At 43.6% G+C, this 13,079-nt stretch overlaps 1 protein-coding gene across 5 annotated transcripts in view; it reads left to right on the top strand.

The window, feature by feature from the left end:
• rhbdd1 (rhomboid domain containing 1) overlaps window positions 1-13,079 on the top strand; it is a 61,733-nt gene that overhangs the window by 3,004 nt on the left and 45,650 nt on the right. The window contains exon 2 of one of the 5 annotated variants that reach the window (XM_055645621.1): window positions 279-363. The exons of the other annotated variants lie outside the window; for them this stretch is intronic. The gene's annotated coding sequence lies outside the window, so the exon portion shown is untranslated. The remainder of the gene's footprint in view (window positions 1-278; window positions 364-13,079) is intronic. 5 annotated transcript variants of the gene reach the window in all.

A 13,079-nucleotide genomic window follows, 5' to 3' on the forward strand; every position in this document is an offset into this window, starting at 1 on the left:
AACAAGCTTTTGAAAAATATTGTATACTCAGCATCCTCATGCATCAAAAATAGTCTTGTTAACGACATTGACATCTGTTTCCCTTTGAGATCTGAGTTTTGGCGAGATAGTTTTGATTTAATTCACTTTTTAAACCCAATTACGACATATTTCTCAAACAGTTCTTGAAGCAGGGTTAAAACAAGTATTTTAACTTTATTGTATGTAGATAAATAGATAAGAAATAAGCAAACAGGCAATGTGCATCAGCAGATTCTTTCTCCTATGTGGTTCTATAGGGAGGTTGCACGCAGTCCAGGTCACGACCCGTGACCCGTACTGTTGCTACGCTACGCCAACTGGAGTGCACGCGATGAACTGCAGGTAAGCATTTACTATGGCTGGCAGCACAGCGGGCCCTTCTTCTGGCCCAGCATCCGGACTGGTTGCACACCCACCTACCCCGGGCAGTCTACCCGGCCCCTGCTACGCTCCCCCCGGCCCCTGCCACGCTCCCCCCGGCCCGGCTCCGGCCTCGTGTGTGGGCACTGACGACCCACAGCCCGTGACAGTGCGGCCCGCAGATGGAGACGGGACGGCCGTGGCCTTAGAGTGCTGACCCCGGAGGAAGAGTGGGGGCTGTCCCGAGGGATGCGCTCCTTCAGCCGCTTACACCTTGGTGCTCAGGTTCAGAACAAAGATACTGATACCTTCCCGCTTTCAATGACAGTACCCGCAAATATTTATAGCGCAAAAAATGATAATTTTGGCGGTTTTTAACGGGTAAGAAGGTACGTGTTCCATGTGTTACTAGTGTGCGCCGAGGCAGCCATATCCTCTACATGGATTGAGCTGCTCCGTGCATCACGCCCTTTGACCCGATGACCTTATGTGCCCCTTATATTTACCAGGAATAGTGAGATTTGAGAAACAGTTTCTGAAAGGTTTTTATCAGGATTAACCACTAAATCTTGCCCAGTTGACAGTTTGTTTATGGAAAGTGATGTTAAAGAAACGAAACAAATGCAAATTATCTTTCTAGAGTTGAAAAGCTAAAGTTAAAAAAGTATATTGGAAATTCTCAGCAGGTTACATAACATCCACATTGAAAAACAGAATACAAAATTGGCTTCACGGAAGGAAGCAGAGGGTGATGTTGGAAGGTTGTTTTTTGGGCTGGAGACCTGTGTCTAGTTACGTGCCTCGGAATCGGTGCTGGGCCCATTGCTGTTTGGTGTTTTGGATGAGAATGTATAAAACATGATTAATGAGTTTTCAGATGACACTAAAGTAGGTGGTATAGTAAACAATGAAGATGGTTATCAAAATTTACAACAGGATCTTGATCAGCTGGGCAAATGGGTTGAGGAATGGCTAATGAATTTCATGCAAATGTGTGAGATGTTGCATTTTGGAAAGTCATAGAAGTAGGGAGAGTTGGTGGGGCCATATTTGGAGTATTGTATTCAGTATTAGTGGCCCTGCTATAGGAAGGATGTCATTAAGCTGGAAAGAACAGAGACATTTTACAAGGATGTTGCCAGGACTGAGGGCCTGAGCTATAGACAAAGATTGGGCAGGCTAGGACTTTATTCCTTGAAGTGCAGGAGGCTGAGATCTTATAGAGGTGTATAAAACCATGAAGGGAGTAGACAGTCTTTTACCCAGGGCAGAGTACCATCGGGTGGCGCCAGCTATGGCTGCCTCGCCAGCAGTTTGTCACGTCCCTGCTCTGTTTTTATTATGTGTGTTTTTCATTGTTTCTTGGCTAGTTTAGGTGCGGAGGGAGGGGGGAGGAAATAGGCGGAAGCCTTTTTTCCAGTCACTTACCTCAACGGAGATGCGACTTTCTCAGTGTCTCATATCTTACCACCCCCCCGCGGCCTAACAACTGGATTGGTGCGGCCTTTCCTGGAGTCCGGCATGGAGCTTCAAGCCACAAGCGCTGCATGGACTTTAACATCGCGGAGCTGCGATCCTTTGCTGAGGATCGCCAGAAGAAATGCTCCGACCGTGGGGCCTGTGGACTTGAAACAGCGGTATCCGGTAAGAAGTGGCCGACTCGGGCACTCCAAGTGTTGCGATCCGTCCCGACGTCGGAGTTTCGATCATCCCGACGAGAGGGCCTGAACATCGGACCATCTGTAGCGGCGAGCTGCGGAGAGTTCAAAGGCCCCGACCACGGGTGAACAAAGGAGGCCTGAACTTTATTGCCTTCCATCACAGTGAGGAATGTTGATTCCACTGTGGTGGATGTTTATGTTAAATTTTATTTTATGTGTGTATTGTGTTCTTTTCACCTAGTATGGCTGTATGGTAACTCAAATTTCACTGTACCTTAATTGGTTAAGTGACAATAAATGCTAACTTGAACTTGAAATCAAGAATCAAAGGACATAGGTTTAAGGTGAAAACCTCTTATTTTTAAACCGTACGTCAGAATTTTGCAAAATGGTGCTTCACTTTACCCGTTGCATCTTGTATGTTTCTCTTGTTTGAAGTGAGATTTGCTTGTAAACTCAAGAGCAACATGTCCTATCTTTCCACGGTTTGGTTTAAAATACCAGTTGTCCTTGTTTAAGTTTAAGTTTAAAGTACTGGTCTTGGACCCATTCTCTAACTTAAAAATATAAATTATGTTTTGATCATTGTTGCCAGAGGCTATATCACAGTAACTAAGTACAACTTTTCTGTCCTGCTTATGTTGTTCTTATCTTTGTGTGAGACATGATGTGTGAATGTTTCCCCTGCCTCAATGAGCTCCTCTCCAACCCTGGCTGCATGTTTGAACCCTGGCAGCAGGCAAACAACTTGGCCTTCTGAACACTTCTTGTATCTTGTGGAAAACAGCTTCAATTCTGCTCTACCCTTGTCCCTGTCTATACTACAATCTTGTCGACCCCATGTATTTAAATGGCCTCATGTATCAAAAGTCAAGAGAGAGAGTAGAGTGTTTAATTATAATACATACTGAAAACCGAACAATGAATTTCTTACTTGCAGCAACATAACAGGTCTCTAAACATTGATAACATAATAAACAAAAAGTTCAATGTTAAAAACCCCAATATTGGTGAAACAATCCTGAAGTCCTTCATGCAACAAAGACAATTCACAGTTTGTAGTTTAGTTGATGTTCGCAGTGTCCAAGAGCCTACTGGTTGTTGGGAAGAAGTTGCTAATGAACCTGGAGGTCACGGCTTTCTGACTCGCCTTTATATCGTCTTGCCAATTGCAAGGGTGAAATGAGAGTGTGGCCGGGGTGGTAGTGGGTCCTTGATGATGCTGGTTGTCTTTTTGAAGCAGTGCCCCCTAGAGATCCCTTCAATGAGACCATAATCAGTCAACTCATTCACCTTGAAGCTCATATTGATCCAAACAAACTGTAAGAACTCAAACGCATTGGACAATTAGAGAGCAACCAACCAGTGATTTGGCAGTGGTCTGTATAACCTCTCAGCTGTGTTGTGCCATTCCATGAGGTTGTGGCTGATCTTTTACTTGAAGTCAATTTTCCCAATTTATCTCCATATCTTTCAATTTTACGCAAGAATAATGATTAGACATTTACCCATTTATTTTTTGTCTTTGTCCTATATGGATGATCCTACATGGGTTTATGATTACAATTGCAGAGGATTTGAGGAACTGCTGTACTGTGTCTGTACTGTACTGTGTCTGTAGTCTGTGTACTGTAACTTGCCTCTAAATCCTGTTCACGTGCTTTGGTAGTGGATGGCATTTACCTTACTACTTGTCAATTCTAAACAAAATTCTTGGGATTTGTGATAAGGCTGCTGATTTTGTACAGGAGAGATGGGGATGTCGGGAACAGCCACACTGAGTTGAGGCTTTCAATTTGAATTGAGAATATACTTCATGGTGATCTGACAGAAAGTATACCTGTGTGATTTCTTCCCTCTGATAGTTTGATTTTGAAACAATTCTAATTTTGTATGGATTTCAAAAACACGCCTATTGAGTGAATTCTTCTCACCCATAAATACTGTTAAGTTATCTTTACTTTTTCCTCATATTTCAACAATAAAGCTTTTGGTCTTTCCAGTGAGAGGTTATGTGTGTTCATCCTTCACAGTGATTGAGAGATTATGATGCCAGACCTTTGTTCATCACTTCTGTAGAATCATTTCCATGACCAGTTGCTCTTTTGGGACATTTGATCTTGTGCCTTAATACAACATCTGAATGCAATATTGTATTTGTGTGACAGGTTTCTGTCTCTCGTCTCATTCATTGGTTTTGCCCCAAACGACTTCTTGGCGATCCATTGCTTTTGTACTTTAGTCTTTAAACTTTTGAGCATCATTTTTATTCTGACTGAGAAGTTTGCTAACGATTGTGTCCTTTTTAGGGAAACTTTTGTAATGTAATATGAAGAAAATACATACACCGACTTACTATGGTTAATTTCATTACATTTATTTTTCATTGATTCTTTATATACCAAAAATAATGTACAGCACAACATATAATTGGTAACAATATGAATTATATTATTTCATACTTTTTTCTAAACACGTTACTAATCCCTCAAATATATAAGGTTTTCTAAATGTGTAATTTACAGTTTCACATAATAGGCTAAATAGATTTTTCAGCTCTTCACATTGTATTATTGCTGGATTTGTTAATTCCATTATAAAAGCCTGACCTATTATTGCCTGACACTTTCTACTGGGCTTCTAGCACAATGCATTTGCAGCTATGGATTTCCTCGATCACATCTTTATCTGCACTATTTATACCCCAGACCTCAGTGAAACTGTGACTCTCACTTTTTCAAATGACTTTTGAGTAATCTTAGCTCCTTCAAATCAAAGTGCCATTTAAACATCAATGATGTACACACAGCTGGTGCAACCATTCATCGCCAACTCTGGCTCTGCACATTGGTTCTTCTACCAAACCACAGTATTTTAAAGTCATCCTAAATGAAAATACTTGGCCAGACTCTTTTCTCTGCTGTCGACACTCTCATTAAACTACTCTGCCTCACTTCAATCTACTGTCTAGTGTTCGTAGATTTCTTTGCCACTAAGTCTACCATCTGTATAACTGCCTCTGTAATATCCTTTCCTTCTGGCCTACTAAGCTAATCTAATTTTATATATAATATGCAAAAATAAAAGGGCAATCCTACATTCCTTTTTTTACAAGGCCATCCTGCACAATTTTTTTACAATGCCCACTTTATATGATTTTGGAACTTGAATGGTTATCCAGTTTAAAAGAGTCAAGAGTGTTTTATTGTCATATGTCCCGGACGGGACAATGATATTCTTACTTGCTGCAGCACAACAGAATATATGAATGTGTAAACATTGTATATAATGGGGGGAAAAAAGAAAACGTTCAATAAATAACAAATATAGTGCAAATAACAAATAATAATATAGTCTTTTGCTGTTCACAGCTCATAGCTTATCCGTTGTGTTTAATAGCCTGATGGCTGTGGGGAAGAAGCTGCTCATGAACCTGGACGTTACAGTCTTCAGGCTCCTGTACCTTCTTCCTGATGGCAGTGGTGAGATAAGTGTGTGGCCAGGATGGTGTGAGTCCTTGATGATTTTGGCTGCCTTTTTGAGGCAGCAACTATGATAGATCCCTTCGACGGTGGGGAGGTCAAAGCCGGTGATGGACTGGGCAGTGGTCACAACTTTTTGTAGTCTTTTTAATTCCTGGACGTTCAAGTTGCCGAACCAGGCCACGATGCAACCAGACAGAATGCTCTCTACCGTGCACCTGTAGACGTTTGCTGGAATCTAGAACAAAAAGCAAGATTGGAAGACAGTGGGTCAAGTAGCATTCGTGCAGGCATAAGATGTACATTAATGTGTTGGGTCGAGATCTTGCATCAGGACTGAGAGAGAAGAGCAATGATTGCCAGTACATAATAGTACAAGGGATGGTTAAGATAGAGACTAGATGACTAGGTGGAACGAGATAGGGAGAGGATGATGGGCCGATGGAAACAAGTGATGTCGGAAAAGAATTAGAAGGGTCAAAAGCCTTCCTGATGGGAGATAGAGGTGGCAAGAGAGTGAACGTCCACGGTAAAGATGTGGCGTTTCGGACCAGAAATTAGACGTTGTCAAAATGATGGAGAGCATGAGAGATGTCCTCAATGTAAGTGGAAAGGGACTGGACAAAGGAGACTGGATTGAATCTAGGTATGAAGAAATGTGTTCCCTTTCCTTCTCTCCACTTCCCCCTCTCCCTCCATGCCCTCTCCTCTTTCACTCCCAACGCCCCTCTCTCCCCTGCCTCTCCCCCCCCTCCCAACCTTTTTTCCCTCTCATCTATCTGCCGCCATTCACCATCTATCTACCAATTCCATCCCTCCCTCCCTCCCTCTTACCTATATGACTTCTTATGCCCATCTTTCACCCTTCATTGGTCCACCACTTGCTGCTGTCTCACAACTCCCCCTCTCCTCTTTACTCGCCATCTCCCCTCTTCACTTTCAGTCCTGATGGTGTTTTATGTCCCAATATGTCAAGCATCCCTCCACGGCTCCGCACAGTGAGTACCTCCAGCAGGTTGTTTGTTGCACCAGATTCCAGCATCTCATGGGTGCATGCTGCTTCAATGCTTCAACGTTCCAACACCCTCCTGGCATCATAATCGCACTCAAATTCCGCCCATCTCTATAACCTTCAATTGCACAATTTTAGCCACTTCTGCCCCATATTGGTGATGTGTTTTGAAATACTGCATGGTATATCAAGTAGGGCACATTATTTGAATGTAGCATTGAAACCCCTCCCCCCCCCACCCTCCCCCTCCCCGTTCATCAGGGGTGAGCAGCATTAGCAGTCAGGGCACAGCAGGGAAGGATAATGTGAGGCAGAGCCATAGTGGTAGCAGACTAGTTAGTTAGAAGTGCAGGCAGGAGATTCTGCAGCAGCAGTCGGGATTCCAGTATGGTGTGACCCCTCCCTTGACCCCGAGTGCAGGACGTCTCGGAGCAGCCGCATGACACTCTCAAGGGGAAGGATCGCAGCAAGAAATCCTTGCACATGTTCAGGGCTCGAAATTAACGGTTGCCCGGGTGCCAATGACCACCCAAAGTACCGCTGGGCAACCTAAATGCCGAGTCATTTTACCCGGCTTGGCACTGCAGATACTGGTTTATACCGAAGATAGACACAAAAAACTGGAGTAACTCAGCGGGTCAGGCAGCATCTCTGGAGAAAAGGAACGAGACGTTTCGTGTCAGCGGCAGTAACAAGCAAAGATACTAGAGGAGCTCTTCTAGTATCTTTGGTAACAAGCTGTAGGGCTGTTAAGCCAAAACCAAAAAGGCCAAAGTCAGGCAACGCCATTGTAGTGGGAGACTCCATTGTGAGAGGTACGGACAGGGGTTTCTGCAGCAACAGACGGGATTCGAGGATGGTGTCCTGCCTTCCTGGTGCCAGGATCCAGGATGTCACGGACAGAGTGCAGAAAATCCTCAAGGGCGAAGGTGAACAGCCGGAAGTGGTAGTGCATGTCGGCACAAACGATGTTGGAAAGAAGGGGATGAATATTCTGCAGCGTGACTTTAGAGAGCTCAGAAAAATGCTGAAAAGCAGGACCTCCAGGGTTGTTTTCTCCGGTTTGCTTCCAGTTCCTCGTGCTGGCGAGAGCAGGAACAGGGAGATACGGAACCTGAATGTGTGGCTGAGAAACTGGTGCACGGGGCAGGGATTTAGATTCTTAGATCACTGGGATCTGTTTTGGAGTAAGGGGAAACTGTACAAAAGGGACGGATTGCATCTTAACAGGTGGGGGACCAGCATTCTGGCAGGCAGGTTTGCCACTGCTACATGGGTGGTTTTAAACTGAATAAGGGGGGTGGGGTGTCGAATGGGATAGTTGAGGATGGAGTTATAGGGAAAGGGTTTCTTAAATGTGTGAGCATAGAGACAGACGGGTGTAAAATGAGGGTAGAAGCAATAGGTAGCAAGGTGAAAAGTAAAAGTGGCAGGCAGACAAATCCAAGGCAAAAATCAAAAAGGGCCACTTTTCAACATAATTGTATAAGGGGCAAGAGTGTTGTAAAAACAAGCCTGAAGGCTTTGTGTCTCAATGCAAGGAACATTCGTAATAAGGTGGATGAGTTGAATGTGCAGATAGCTATTAATGACTATGATATAGTTGGGATCACTGAGACATGGCTCCAGGGTGACCAAGGCTGGGAGCTGAACATCCAGGGATATTCAATATTCAGGAGGGATAGACAGAAAGGGAAAGGAGGTGGGGTAGCGTTGCTGGTTAGAGAGCAGATTAACGCAATAGTAAGGAAGGACATTAGCTTGGAGGATGTGGAATCGATATGGGTAGAGCTGCGAAACACTAAGGGGCAGAAAAAGCTAGTGGGAGTTGTGTACAGGCCACCTAACAGTAGTAGTGGAGTTGGGGATGGCATCAAACAGGAAATTAGAAATGCGTGCAACAAAGGTAAAACAGTTATAATGGGTGACTTCAATCTACATATAGATTGGGTGAATCAAATTGGCAAGGGTGCTGAGGAAGAGGATTTCTTGGAATGTATGCGGGATAGTTTTCTAAACCAACATGTAGAGGAACCAATGAGAGAGCAGGCTATTCTAAATTGGGTTTTGAGTAATGAGGAAGGGTTAGTTAGCAGTCTTGTTGTGCGTGGCCCCTTGGGCGAGAGTGACCATAATATGGTTGAGTTCTTCATTAGGATGGAGAGTGACATTGTTAATTCAGAAACAAGGGTCCTGAACTTAAAGAAAGGTAACTTTGAGGGTATGAGACGTGAATTGGCCAAGATAGACTGGCAATTGATTCTTAATGGGTTGACGGTGGATATGCAATGGAAGGCATTTAAAGACTGCATGGATGAACTACAATAATTGTTCATCCCAGTTTGGCAAAAAAATAATTCATGGAAGGTAGTGCATCCGTGGATAATAAGGGAAATCAGGGATAGTACAAAACAAAAGATGAAGCGTACAAATTAGCCAGAAAAATCAGCCAACCAGAGGACTGGGAGAAATTCAGAGTCCAGCAGAGGAGGACAAAGGGCTTAGAAACATAGAAACATAGAACTTAGGTGCAGGAGTAGGCCATTTGGCCCTTCGAACCTGCACTGCCATTCAATATGATCATGGCTGATCATCCAACTCATTATTCCGTACCTGCCTTCTCTCCATACTCTCTGATCCCCTTAGCCACAAGGGCCACATCTAACTCCCTCTTAAATATAGCCAATGAACTGGCCTCAACTACCGTCTGTGGCAGAGAGTTCCAGAGATTCACCACTCTCTGTGTGAAAAAAGTTCTTCTCATCTCGATTTTAAAGGATTTCCCCCTTATCCTTAAACTGTGACCCCTTGTCCTGGACTTCCCCAACATCGGGAACAATCTTCCTGCATCTAGCCTGTCCAACCCCTTAAGAATTTTGTAAGTTTCTATAAGAATAATTAGGAAAGGGAAAATAGATTATGAAAGAAAACTGGCAGGGAACATAACATAGATAGAGAATTGCGTTGATAGAAGGAAGCAGAGAGTGATGGTGGAAGTTTATTTTTTGGACTGGAATTACTGGACTATGTCTCTGGAATTATTTAAAATGCTTGACACAAATCACTTTGTGCACAGCAAAGAAACTGCAGATCTTATACATAGACCTCTTTTTTTCCAATGTTAATTTATTTTCATGTTATTAAACAAATATGCAGGCGCGTGGCAGGCCTAGTCGAGGCATTTAGTTTGCTTGAAGGGTATTCTTAATATTTGTACATTTGGAGGCGGTGGCATGACTTAGGAAGTCTTTTGCAGAAAATAAACAATTTGCCCAGTGTTTTTGAATTGTTGTTTAATCTTGGCATGCTGTCCAAAAGAGGGGTAGCTTTAAACAATGGCCTAAAACATCCATTTTAAGGCAAATCTGCATTCTGCGCACTATAAGCAAGTTTCTGTCGCCCTCTTTCCACAATGTGAGCTTTGTTCAAATTTGGTTTTGCAGATAGTGAAGATGGTTGTGAAAGATTGAAGCATGATCTAGATTGATTGGCCAGGTGGGTGGAGGAATGGTTGATGAAATTTAATACCATTCAATGTTGATGTTGAAGGTGGACACAAAATGCTGGAGTAACTCAGCGGGTGAGGCAACATCTCTGGAGAGAAGGAATGGGTGACGTTTTGGGTGGAGACCCTTCTTCAGACTGATGGGAGGGGGAAGGACAAAGATAGAATGTAGGCAGAGACGGTTGAATTGTGAGATGTTGAATTTTGGAACGTCGAACAAGGGCAGGACCTACACAGCAAATGGTAGGCCTCTGGGTAGTGCAGAACAGAGGGATCTAGGAGTACAGGTGCATGGTTCCTTGAAGGTCGAGTCGCAGGTAGATAAGGTGGTCAAAAAGGCTTTTGGCACTTTGGCCTTCATCAATCAGAGTATTAAGTATAGAAGTTGGGAGGTCATGTTGCAGTTGTATAAGACGTTGGTGAGACCGCATTTTCAATTCTGGGCACCTTGTTATAGGAAAGATGTTATCAAGCTAGAAACATAGAAAATAGGTGCAGGAGTAGTCCATTCGGCCCTTCGAGCCTGCACCGCCATTCAATATGATCATGGCTGATCATCTAACTCAGTATCCTGTACCTGCCTTCTCTCCATACCCCCCCGATCCCTTTAGCCACAAGGGCCACATCTAACTCCCTCTTAAATATAGCCAATGAACTGGCCTCAATTACCTTCTGTGGCAGAGAATTCCACAGATTCACCACTCTCTGTGTGAAAAATGTTTTTCCCATCTTGGTCCTAAAAGACTTCCCCCTTATCCTTAAACTGTGACCCCGTGTTCTGAACTTCCCCAACATCGGGAACAATCTTCCTGCATCTAGCCTGTCCAGCCCCTTAAGAATTATGTAAGTTTCTATAAGATCCCCCCTCAATCTTCTAAATTCAAGCGAATACAAGCCGAGTCTATCCAGTCTTTCTTCATATGAAAGTCCTGCCATCCCAGGAATCAGTCTGGTGAACCTTCTCTGTACTCTCTCTATGGCAAGAATGTCTTTCCTCAGATTAGGAGACCAAAACTGTACACAATTCTCCAGGTGTGGTCTCACCAAGGCCCCTGTACAACTGCAGTAGAACCTTCCTGCTTATACTTAAATCCTTTTGTTATGAATGCTGACATACTATTCGCTTTCTTCACTGCCTGCTGCACCTGCATGCCTACTTTCAATGACTGGTGTACCATGATACCCAGGTCTCGTTGCATCTCCCTTTTTCCTAATCGGCCACCATTCAGATAATAGTCTACTTTCCTGTTCTTGCCACCAAAGTAGATAACCTCATATTTATCCACATTATACGGCATCTGCCATGCATTTGCCCACTCAACCAACCTATCCAAGTCACCTTGCAGCCTCCTAGCATGCTCCTCACAGCAAACACTGCCCCCCAGCTTTGTGTCATCCGCAAACTTGGAGATGTTGCATTTGATTCCCTTGTCCAAATCAAAAGGGGTCAGAAAACATTTACAAGGATGTTACCAGGACTAGAGGATGTGAGCGCAGGAGGATGAGGGGGAATTTTATAGAGGTGTACAAAATCATGAGAGGAATAGATCGGGTAGGTGCACAGAGTCTCTTGCCCAGAGTAGGGGAATCGAGGACCAGAGGACATAGGTTTAAGGTGAAGGGGAAAGATTTAATAGGAATCCGAGGAGTAACTTTTTCACACAGACAGTGGTGGGTGTGTGGAACAAGCTGCCAGAGGAGGGAGTTGCGGCTGGGACTATCCCATCGTTTAAGAAACAGACAGGCACATAGATAGGACAGGTTTGGAAGGATATGGACTAAGCGCAGGGAGGTGGGACCAGTGTAGCAGGGATATTGTTGGCTGATGTGGGCAAGTTGGGCTGAAGGGCTTGTTTCCACACTGTATGACTCTATGACTCTAATGATCTAACATTCCTAATTTTAAAACATCTGTTTATCCTTTGGTGTACCAGTATCTAAATGTATCCTTGTGATCATCTGGTCTTGTCCTAATGGTTTTTTTTTTAACCAAAGTGCCTTTCATGGTCCATGATTGAATTGCTGAATAAGTTTATTATTGTGTTATCGCAGCACTGTGCTCAATTCATTGGAACAAACATTCACGTCCACCTAAGTTATGAATATATCTATATAATAAGTTATGGAAGCAGAATTATGTTTTTACATTGTTCAATTCATTACAGATCTCCGTCATTTTAAAACACACAGCAATATATCATGCCACTACAAAGGGGTCACATACATTCCTGTAGACCACTTCTGAATGCAGAATTTCAATTTTTAAGGCGTAGGAATATTTATGAATAAGATAAAGCCAATCATTTTGTAGTGAAAGGAGAGTCCAGGGCAGATTTTGCAAAGATTCTGTATCATTGAGTCATACAAAGGAAACAGGCCTTTTGGCCCAACTTGTCCATGTTGACCAAGATGCCCATTTAAGCTAGTCCCATATGTCCTGTAACCCTCTAAACTTTTCCTATCCATGTATCTGTCTAAATGTCTTTTAAATACTGTTATTGCCCTTGCCTCATCTACCTCCTCTGGCAGCTTGTTCCATGTGCCAAGCACCCTGCGTGAATACGTTGCCCATCAGTTTCCTACAACATTTTTTGCCTCACACTTTAAACGTATGTCCTCAAATCCTTGATACCAATTTCCTGGGAAAAAGGCTGTGTATTCAACCTATCTGATTATATACCACTATAAGATCACCGGTAGAAGCAAAATGCTGGAGTAACTCAGCGGGTCAGGCAGCATCTCTGGAAAGAAGGAATGGGTGACGTTTCGGGTCGAGACCCTTCTTCAGACTGATGTCAGGGGAGGGGGCGGGACAAAGATAGAATGTAGTTGGAGACAGTAAGACTAGTGGGAGAACTGGGATGCGGAGGGGATGGAGAGAGACAGCAAGGGCTCTCTGAAGTTGGAGAAGTCAATGTTCATACCTCTGTGGTGTAATCCACACAAGCAAAATATGTGCTGTTCCTCCAATTTGCGCTGGACCTCACTCTGACGATGGAGGAGGCCCTGGACAGAAAGGTCAGATTGGGAATGGGAGG

Source organism: Leucoraja erinacea, chromosome 14 (assembly GCF_028641065.1).
Source record: "Leucoraja erinacea ecotype New England chromosome 14, Leri_hhj_1, whole genome shotgun sequence".
NCBI lineage: Eukaryota > Metazoa > Chordata > Chondrichthyes > Rajiformes > Rajidae > Leucoraja > Leucoraja erinaceus.